Source organism: Salvia splendens, chromosome 12 (genome assembly GCF_004379255.2).
Source record: "Salvia splendens isolate huo1 chromosome 12, SspV2, whole genome shotgun sequence".
Taxonomy (NCBI): domain Eukaryota; kingdom Viridiplantae; phylum Streptophyta; class Magnoliopsida; order Lamiales; family Lamiaceae; genus Salvia; species Salvia splendens.
Genome location: NC_056043.1, coordinates 23795638 through 23805630, shown reverse-complemented (window position 1 = coordinate 23805630; position 9993 = coordinate 23795638).

Below are 9993 nucleotides of genomic sequence, written 5' to 3'. Positions count from 1 at the left end.
CCTTGAATGAGTTTGTCCCACATCGAAAGTGGAACATAAAACATTCAAGGATGTCTCTATAAAATAGAGGCAACCAAGAATGAGTTTGTCCCACATCGAAAGTGGAACATAAAACATTCAAGGATGTCTCTATAAAAGAGAGACAACCAAGAATGAGTTTCATAAATTCGCAAGCCCATTAAATATATATGGGCTATTACGAATTTCTAGTATAAATTTATTTATAAAAATTGATTTTTATATATAGAAAACAATTTTTATAAATAAATAATATTTTTTATATTTGATTTTTTTTTAAAATTCGAATTTCAAAAATTCGAATTTAAAAAAAAAAATCGCGCTGGGCGATCCGGGCGCTGCAATAGCGCCGAGCGGATCGCCCAGCGCACCGCCCAGCGCCACGAAACCGCCCAGCGCTGCGCGGTTTCTCTCTCCAATCGTCCGCTGGGCGGCTGCAATAGACCGCCCAGCGAACCGCCCAGCGCCGGCGCTCGGCTGGGCGGTCGCTGGGCGCCTATTGTGGATGGTGTTAATTAAAGTTTAGCTTTATCCATCCGTACTATTGTCACATAACTGAGTGGCTCTCATTTTGTTTCCTTTGTTGGTAAAACATTTATACATAATTTAGTAAATATATGTTAATAAAATCAAGAATCTCATGTTGAGTAATAGAATGATGCCAAGCATAAGTACTGTGGTAGAATGTTCGAAAAGGTAAACAATGCTTTAACGGAAAATACATTGGAGATATAACCCACGTATAGTTAGGGAAGTAAGCTCTCCGTTCACTCTTTAATATATGTACATACCCAAAGCATAACAATAAATTAGTTGCCTACTCTCATTTTAAGTTTCTAAGATGCCTAAGTTCGTAGGTTTATCGTCGTAGAATCTACTGTTTTTTGTATCTAAGATATTATATATTAAAACACGACCTCCTATGGGCAGCGGCGTTTCTTTTATAAAGAATTCTAAAAAGTGAGTTGTAGCGATCACGACTAGGATTCTAACATGTTCACATCTTTTTTGTCATCGGAAGGTCTATTCCATGTCACACATGATGGACTCACTATATTTTTTATAAGCTTTAGATTACATATATATGTGTAAGTCTATAGTTGTAAGTCGGTATATATATGTGAACAAATTTATGGCATTTACATCACTGCGATGGCATTTAACGAGGAATCGCTCAAAGTAAGTAGGATTCTGCATTTATTTAACCTTTGAAGCACTATTCCATGCGACATGTGGTGGACTATACCGGGTGCTTTATTTGCTTTGAATTAATGCGTATTTGGGCAAGTCTATTTGCAAAAATGTGTGGTGATACACCTAGCATCTTTAAGACCATCATCTCAATGATAATATAAAATTATTTACGGGGAAAAAGGTGATACCTTGATGAGGGGCATATATTTCCAATATCTTTATTTTTATCATTATTCTTGATGTCTTTCCTCGTCAAACCAAACCTCTTAATGGTAATTTGTCGTCACTTGTTTCCGTCGAAATACAAATTTTCCAACACTCCATCCTCAAAATAAAGATATGTTTTATGCTTTGCTTTGTTTAGCTTCATTATATCTTTCTTTAACTTGTTTACTCCGTACTTTTTATTATGTTTGTTTTACTTTTTCTAAATATCGTTTTATTACCTTCTTTGATATGTTAGGGACTAACAGTTACAACCTGCTTTTTATTAAATACTTTCAACCTTTTTTGTGCTTCTTGATTATGTTACATTTAATGTTATTTTTATTATTATTTGGCGTTATTAGCCTCGAATATACTGTCTTCTCAAGTGTGATTACCTCGCTAATGACTGATTCATTAAGCATATTTATTGGCAGAGAAATCTTCGAGCTATGGCTAATGCGGGATTATCCGCTAAACAAGAGAAGTATGATAAAATACAGAAGCTGAAACAAGAAGTTTATGAAATGGTGAAATCACGGACTGTGGGCAAGAAACACAAACACAGCTTCAACTTCAACGTTGTGTTGGAAAATAAAATTTGTCAATTATATGATCTTTATGTTGAGGTATGTATTATGTAGCTCAAGCGAACCGTTGATCCCCTGGCCCTAAAGTAAATGAAAATGAGGAGTACGGGAAAATAAACAGAAAACTGCTCCTCCAAAAGATATAAATAATATATTTTTGGTTTTCTTTAGGATTTCAATCCTAATTGTTATTTTGATTTCATCTCATAGCCTAGAAGAAGACTCAGGTCCTCCAGTCGAAAAACTATATGAAGAGGTTGTAGAAAGGTATATTCTTTGATATATTGATAATTACAATGGCTGTATACATGATATATAGACTAAGGAGTGCTTCTATATGGTAAGATATTCTCTAATAATTTTCCCTAATCACACGGCTAAAAATCTTCTCCAATCTTGTTCCTGATTTTGTGTAATCTTCATTACTCCTCAGAATATTCTTCTAATTCCAACACTCCCCCTCAAGTTAAGTGACTGGATTTCCAAAACTTAACTTGCCCAACACTTCTTGAAAAATCTTTGCGGGTACTGCCTAGGTCAAGATGTCCGCCAGTTGATCTTCCGATTTCACGTATGGAATTTCTACTATCTTTTCTTCAAGGTTCTCCTTTATGAAGTGTCGATCAATCTCGACATGTTTGGTTCTGTCAAGTTGCACGGGATTTTCGGAGATACTTATCGCTGCTTTATTGTCACACAGTAGTTTGCAAGTTTTCTGTGATTCAAGATTCAGCTCCTTCATCACCCTCCTTAGCCACAGGATTTCAGTGAGTCCACTTTTGATGCCTCGGAACTCTGCCTCTGCACTTGACAAAGCGACTACTTTCTGTTTCTTGCTTCTCCAAGTCACCAAATTTCCACCTACGAAGGTGAAGTATCCACCCGTTGATCGCCTATCAACTGGGTTCCCTGCCCAGTCAGCATCAGTGTATCCATGTATGTCAAGATGTCCATTCTTTCGAAACAACACTCCATGTCCTGCAGTTCCCTTCAAGTAGCGCACTACTCTAAGTGCTGCCTCCCAATGCTCGTCTTGTGGATTGTGCATGAATTGACTGAGTATCCCTACTCCATATGCAATATCAGGCCGAGTGTGGGATAGATAGATAAGTTTCCCTACTAACCTCTGGTATCTTCCCCGGTTAGTCGACGCTGCTCCTTTGACTATTTTGAGTCCATGATTCTGCACCATAGGAGTATCTGCGGGTTTACAATCGAGCATCCCTATTTCCGCTAGAAGATCAAGAGCATACTTCCGTTGATTTATGAAGATTCCCTTTCCAGACCTGAGTACCTCGATCCCAAGGAAGTATTTGAGATCTCCTAGATTCTTCATTTCAAACTCTGTAGCCAAATGTCCCTTAAGATCCTTTATTTCTTCTGCATCATCGCCTGTAATGATCATATCATCCACATAGATTATTAGGCAAGTGATTTTCTCTCCTCTTCGTTTGATGAACAGTGTATGATCAGAGTTGCTCTGCCGATAGCCATATTGTTTCATTACATCCGTGAACCTCCCGAACCATGCTCTTGGGGACTGCTTCAACCCATATAGTGTCTTCTTTAATTTGCACACTTTGTCTTGTCCAAACTCCTCTGTGAAACCCGGTGGAGCCTCCATATAGATGGGGTCTTTCAATTCTCCATGAAGAAATGCGTTGGTGACGTCATACTGATGTAGTGGCCAGTCCTTGTTTGCTGCAATGGATAACAGAACTCTTATTGTATTCATTTTGGCAACTGGTGAGAATGTCTCTGAATAATCCACTCCCTGAGTCTGCGTGTACCCCTTAGCTACTAATCGAGCCTTGTACCGGTCAATACTTCCATCTGGTCTCCGCTTAATTGTGAAGACCCATCTACAGCCAACTGTATGTTTTCCATTTGGCAATGGGCTAACTTCCCAAGTGCCGTTTCGTTTTAGTGCTCTCATCTCGACAAGCATTGCCTCCCTCCAGTGCTTGATCTTGACGGCTTCCTCAAAGGTCCTCGGAATCTCTTCCTCACACAGTGCTGTAAGGAAAGCCTTTGCCATTTTTGATAGGTTGGCTTCGGCGAAGTTCGCCACTGAGTATCTGCTTCTTCTTCCCAGTCGTTCCGGCGAGTATCTTTTTGGTGGAATTCCCCTTGTACTCCGAGGAGGAAGTACGTACTGCCCTGTATCCTGATCGATCATAGTGTCTTCTTCTTCTTCTTCTTCTGTACCAAGTGGGTTAGGAATGATATCTGAATTTTCAGAGTCACTAGATATTACCTCGGATTCCGTTACGGTTGGATCAGAGGTGCGCGGCGGAAACGTTGTCGGGATCGACTCTGCGGACAGGATCGGCTCATGAACAGTGCCAACTTGCTCTATTGGGTCCGAATCAAAGTTACTTGGCACATACCACCGAAGGGAGTCACGTTCTTGGGTCTCCCCCTGTCTCACACTCTCCCCCTGAGTCCCAAGGTGGTAAAAGAATTCGGTTTCAAGAAAGTTGCAGTTCATGGTGGTAATAATTCATTTGGTTTTGGTATCATAGCATCGATAGCCCTTCTGATTAACCCCATAACCCAGGAAAACGCACTTAATGGCACACGGGGAGAATTTATTTCTTTCATGTTTTGGGATGTGTACATAAACAGAGCAGCCAAAGGTTTTAGGTGGTAAGGATAAGGCTGATGGAACTTTGGTTTGGGTGGAAAGATGATCTAAGGGAGTTTTTCGGTTTAGTGTTTTTGTGGGAAGCCGATTGAGAAGGTAAACTGATGTGGCTATAGCTTCAGGCCAGAAAGAAGGGGGTACTTTTGAGTCAAACAGGAGGGCTCGGGTCATTTCGAGGATGATTCTATTTTTTCGTTCGGCGACTCCGTTTTGTTCTGGTGTGTGGGAACAAGACATTTGGTGTACTAGCCCATTTTCTTCAAAAAATTTTGTCATGGAGCTATTTAAAAATTCCCCCCCATTATCAGAACGCAAGATTTTTATAGACGTCTGAAATTGAGTTAGAACCATTTTATAAAACAGCACAAATTTGTCGTAAACTTCAGACTTATGTTTCATGAAATAAACCCAAGTAGCCCTACTGCAATCATCAACAAATATCACAAAATATTTAAAACCAAAGCTAGTTCCTATAGGCGCTGGGCCCCACACATCGGAATGAATCAGAGAAAAAACAGTCTCAACACGAGTATCATTTGGCTTAAAAGAGTTTCGGTGGCTCTTAGCCAAAACACAAGCTTCACAAGAAAAATTTCTAGGAACAAAAAGTTTAGGAAATAAGGATTTCAAATAACCCGGAGAGGTATTGCCCATCCGACGGTGCCAGAGCCAAGTATCTTGATTAGTGGACCCGTGAGCAAGCATCGCCGCACCATCTTGTCGAGCAATCTCGTCCACAAAGTAGAGCTCACGAAGTTCAGTGCCACGTCCAATAATCTTCCCCGTCCGGATATCCTGTAACATGCAGAAGTTTGGGTGCATCAGTAGGGAACAGTTTAAATTCTTCGTCACATGGCTGATTGACATCAATTTCTGAGATAATCTGGGAACATAGAGGCAATTGGGAATTTGAACATTAGGAAAAATTTCTATGGTTCCCGCCCCTTCAACTGGTGTTATCCCTTCGCTTGCAGTTTTTATATGTGACTTAGGGGTTTTATGAATTTCCAGAAAATCATTTCGATCGTACGACATAGTGTCGGTGGCCCCACAATCAAAAATCCACCCAGTATCATTAACAATATCGCAATTACGGGCCTCAAAAGCATATGATAAGTTTTCTAGGGGTGAAAACGAGTTTTTGCATATAATGGGGTCAGTTTCATAATTATCACGAAATCTGTGGTTTTTTTATCCTATTAATTTCTGAGTGGGGCAGCATACCAGAATTCTTAAAAGTGAGGGACTTAATAGCAAAATCAGGCTTTAATGGGCTAGGGTTCTCGACCCCCAGCCCTTTACCTCCATTTGCGACGTCTTCCATTCTGAGCGAGGCGATCATCGCCTCTGCACTCTTCCCTACGTCGCCGCTGCTTTCCCCTCGGCCACCACCGCCGGTTGGGAAACCTCCGGCATCGGTTCTCTTCTCCACGGTTTGACCTCCCTCTGTCGGGTTTCTTCCTCCACCATTAATTCCGACCGCGATTTTTGCCTTCGCGGCTTTCTCCTCCTCCCACCACTCCGGATATCCCACTAATTGAAAGCACGTTTCCTTAGTATGCTTGTGCATTCCATAGTGGGAGCACCAGAGTTTGGACTTGTCGGGTCGGTTGTTTCCCCGGCGGTTGGCGGCGGGGCATGGTATCGGCGGTTGGCCCTTGTTCTGTGTCTGTGACTGACGGTATTCTCTCGCCCCGAATCCGAAACCAATCCTCGATGATGCTTCATTTCCGACAGCGGTGGTGGGTGGATCGGTCGATGGTGACATGATCTTGAGTCGAGCCGCCTCTCGCTTCACCCATCCATACGCGACGTCGGCTGAGGGGTAGGGGTCCTCTTTGTGGATCTCTCGTCGGATCCAATCGTACTTCTCGTTTAGCCTTAGTTCTGCTTTGATTTCACGGTATTGCTCTACCCCTTTATCGCAACAATTTACGTTCTTGTGGGAGCATCGATCGATGTCGATCCAGAGGCCATGTAGCCGACTCCAGTAAGCCTCTAGTGTTGATTCTCCTTGTGTAATTCTGCTTGCCTTGTCTCGCAGGTCGTATATTAGGTATGAGTCAGATGAACTCGTAAACGTTACCGCGAGCGTATCCCACAGGGATTTCGCCGTCTGGTGGTGTGCGAAATCTGCTATGAGGTTTGTCTCCATGTTGTCAATAATCCATGAGAAGACGATTAAGTCTATCTCTTCCCAATCTGTGAATCCGCTCTCCCCTGGTTTCGGTGGAGACGGAATTCCGGAGATGTGGCGGTAGACTCCTCGGCCGCCAATCGATACTTTCATCAACCATGCCCACAGTGAGTAGTTCGAGCCACTCAATTTGAAGGCTATGGTAACGCTTTTACTAGACCTGATCTTTTCGGCTATGGGTTCAATATCTGGTTTATCTGGTTTGTTTTCTGACATTTTTGTGGACAGAATTCTCGCCTGTATTGGTCGAGAAGGGTATTCGGGGATATGATGAATTGTTTCTGAGCCTTAAACTTGCTCTTGATGCCATGTAGAAAGGTATATTCTTTGATATATTGATAATTACAATGGCTGTATATAGGACTGGCAAATCGTGCGGATTGGGTCGTTATCGGGTCAACCTGATAATGACCCAACCCAATAAGGCCTAACCTGAACCCGACATGTTAAGAAAACTGTAAATCCGAACACGAACCCGACCTGCCACCTTCAAATCCGAGCACGACCTGCACCCGACACGAACCCGTTATCGGCACGATATAATATGGGTTGACACGACACGATAACAACCCGAACCTGATATTACATGATTAAAACCTAATATTACACGATTAAACCTTAATTTTTAACCTAATTTACACAATTAAAATTCGTTTTATACTATTTAAACCTAATTTATAAGAAATTAAAAAATTAAAGTAATATATATTTTTTTAAATAATAATAAAAAAATAATATTATTTCTTAATGTGTTACCCGTATCCGACCCGCATCCGACCCGAACCCAACCCGAAATTATCGGGTTCTTAATGGGTCAACCCGATAAGGACACGGATCCAATAAGACTTGACCCCAACCCAATAATTTCGTGTAAGATTATCGTGTCGTGTAGAAAATTGTCAGCCCTAGCTGTATACATGATATATAGACTAAGGAGTGCTTCTATATGGTAAGATATTCTCTAATAATTTTCCCTAATCACACGGCTAAAAATCTTCTCCAATCTTGTTCCTGATTTTGTGTAATCTTCATTACTCCTCAGAATATTCTTCTAATTCCAACAGAGGTAATTTAAATGTTGAGTTAACGTCAATGCCTTCTCTAGATAAGGTTTAATTGTTTCTGTAGAAGATAATACTTCATGTCCGCATGTAACTTTTGATGTGCCTACAATTCGTGGCAATGCAGCTGGCTTCGTTTTGGCTCGGCAGCTCTATGAATACTAATAGAATTAAACGCGCTATATACAGAGCTAAAGAAAGGAAATGCCTTCGCAGTTTCAGGAAGGTATGCATTTTTTATTTCTTTCAACTACAATGTACTTCTTAATCCTCTGAAATCAAATCATATAGTTTTTGACGGTTTGCCTCTAAGCCTCGTCCTACATTGTCCGATGAAATCTGAACGCTCTTACTCAGTAAAGGGGTTCACATAAATGAGTGGGCAAATAGTGGAACTTGTCTATGTAGTTAAAAATTATTGAAAATGGATGAAGTAAGTATGATGTTCAAAATTTGTGTAATGTATAACCACAGCTTTCTCCTTATATTTACTCCCATGTTAGTGTTTCGTTGTTTGGCTCACAATCATCTTCGTTTCATTTGTTGGCTTAGGATCGAGAGAAAATCAAGAAGAAAAATGTTTCACTACAGGATGCCTCTAAGAATGCACATGGAACAAATTCTCATGAGAAATTGTTGTCTTGTGATCTTGGTTCCAGTTGGCGAGCAGTCTAGCTCGCAGTCCTGTTACCTCAACCGGCCTCAATCCAGGCAACCCGAAGCAGGAAAAATTAAAGAAGTTGATCTCCAGCACCAACCTAGGCCATATGGATACAAAGCCGTCAAGTTTGCATCCGAAAAAAGAAAGAAAAACGAATGCCCAATGTCGAGGTGGCTGAAGCCATTCTTCGCCTTAAGAAGCTGGTTATTTCGCAAGGCGGAGAAAGGGCACAAACTTAGATAAGCATTGAACTTGATATTATTTCGAGTTGTAAAGAACATATACCATATGTAAATGGAAATTTAATCGAAATTGGGATAGGATTTTGGCCGTGTTTTCGAGCTAGCAAGAAATATTAAGTCATGTTTATTTGCACATCTGAGTAACTAAATGCGAAATTTATGTTAATTTATTGTCCCTCAGTTTTACTTTATTTTTCCCATTCTGCTTTAGTAGAATAATGGTGTCAAATATAATGGTTATCATATAGAGCGATGATCCATTTTAAATTAGAGCATATAACTATATTAGTTTAAAATATTTTAATATCAGTTGACATTATAAAATATATCAGTTTCTAACTAAATATGTGCTAACTAAATATGTGCCGATTCACGAATATCAGAAATTGATATGTTTTGTAATATAAACTAATATGAATATATTACATAATTAATATGATTTTTAGTTGTCAAAGTTCTTATTTTATAATTTATGTAACTTTGTAATAATGGAGAGTGATTAATTGCTAACTTAATCTTTAATGGCTAAGTACAACTAATTTAATACCATAAGATTTGTAGAAATCTAGTGATCTATAAATTGTCAGGTGTAATTTCATTTTATTATTATTTAAATTTAAAAATATAAGAAAACTACTAAAATTAAGGTTTTAGATCAAAATATCAATATAATGTATTAAATATTTAAATACGATTCATTGAATATGTCAACACAATTTAGCATTCACAATTTATATGTATTGTGTTAATATATTATCATAGGTATGTTGACATTAACCTGCTATAATAAAAATACGAAAATTCAATTTTTTTTTTCAAATTTTGACATCGGAACATATGTAAGTGAGATCTCGTTAGAATCCTTATAAAATTATCTTTTAATTTGATATGTGTTGTGTGAAAAAATAATTTAAACTGAGATAGTTATAATCATTTAAAAATTTAAGATAATTTTTAAAAGTTAATTTTAACTAATTTTTTGTTAATTTATATTAATATTCTTAATTGACATTTTTTATAGACGACATTGACATTCGACATTCATGGATGAATGATCTTCTACCTTGATTTAATGATCCAATATCTATCAATGAGTTGTAGTTAGCAATTTAAGAGAGATTTAGCAAGATAACACACTGCTTGTATTAATATAGTCATACAACTAAGCATTACATTGTA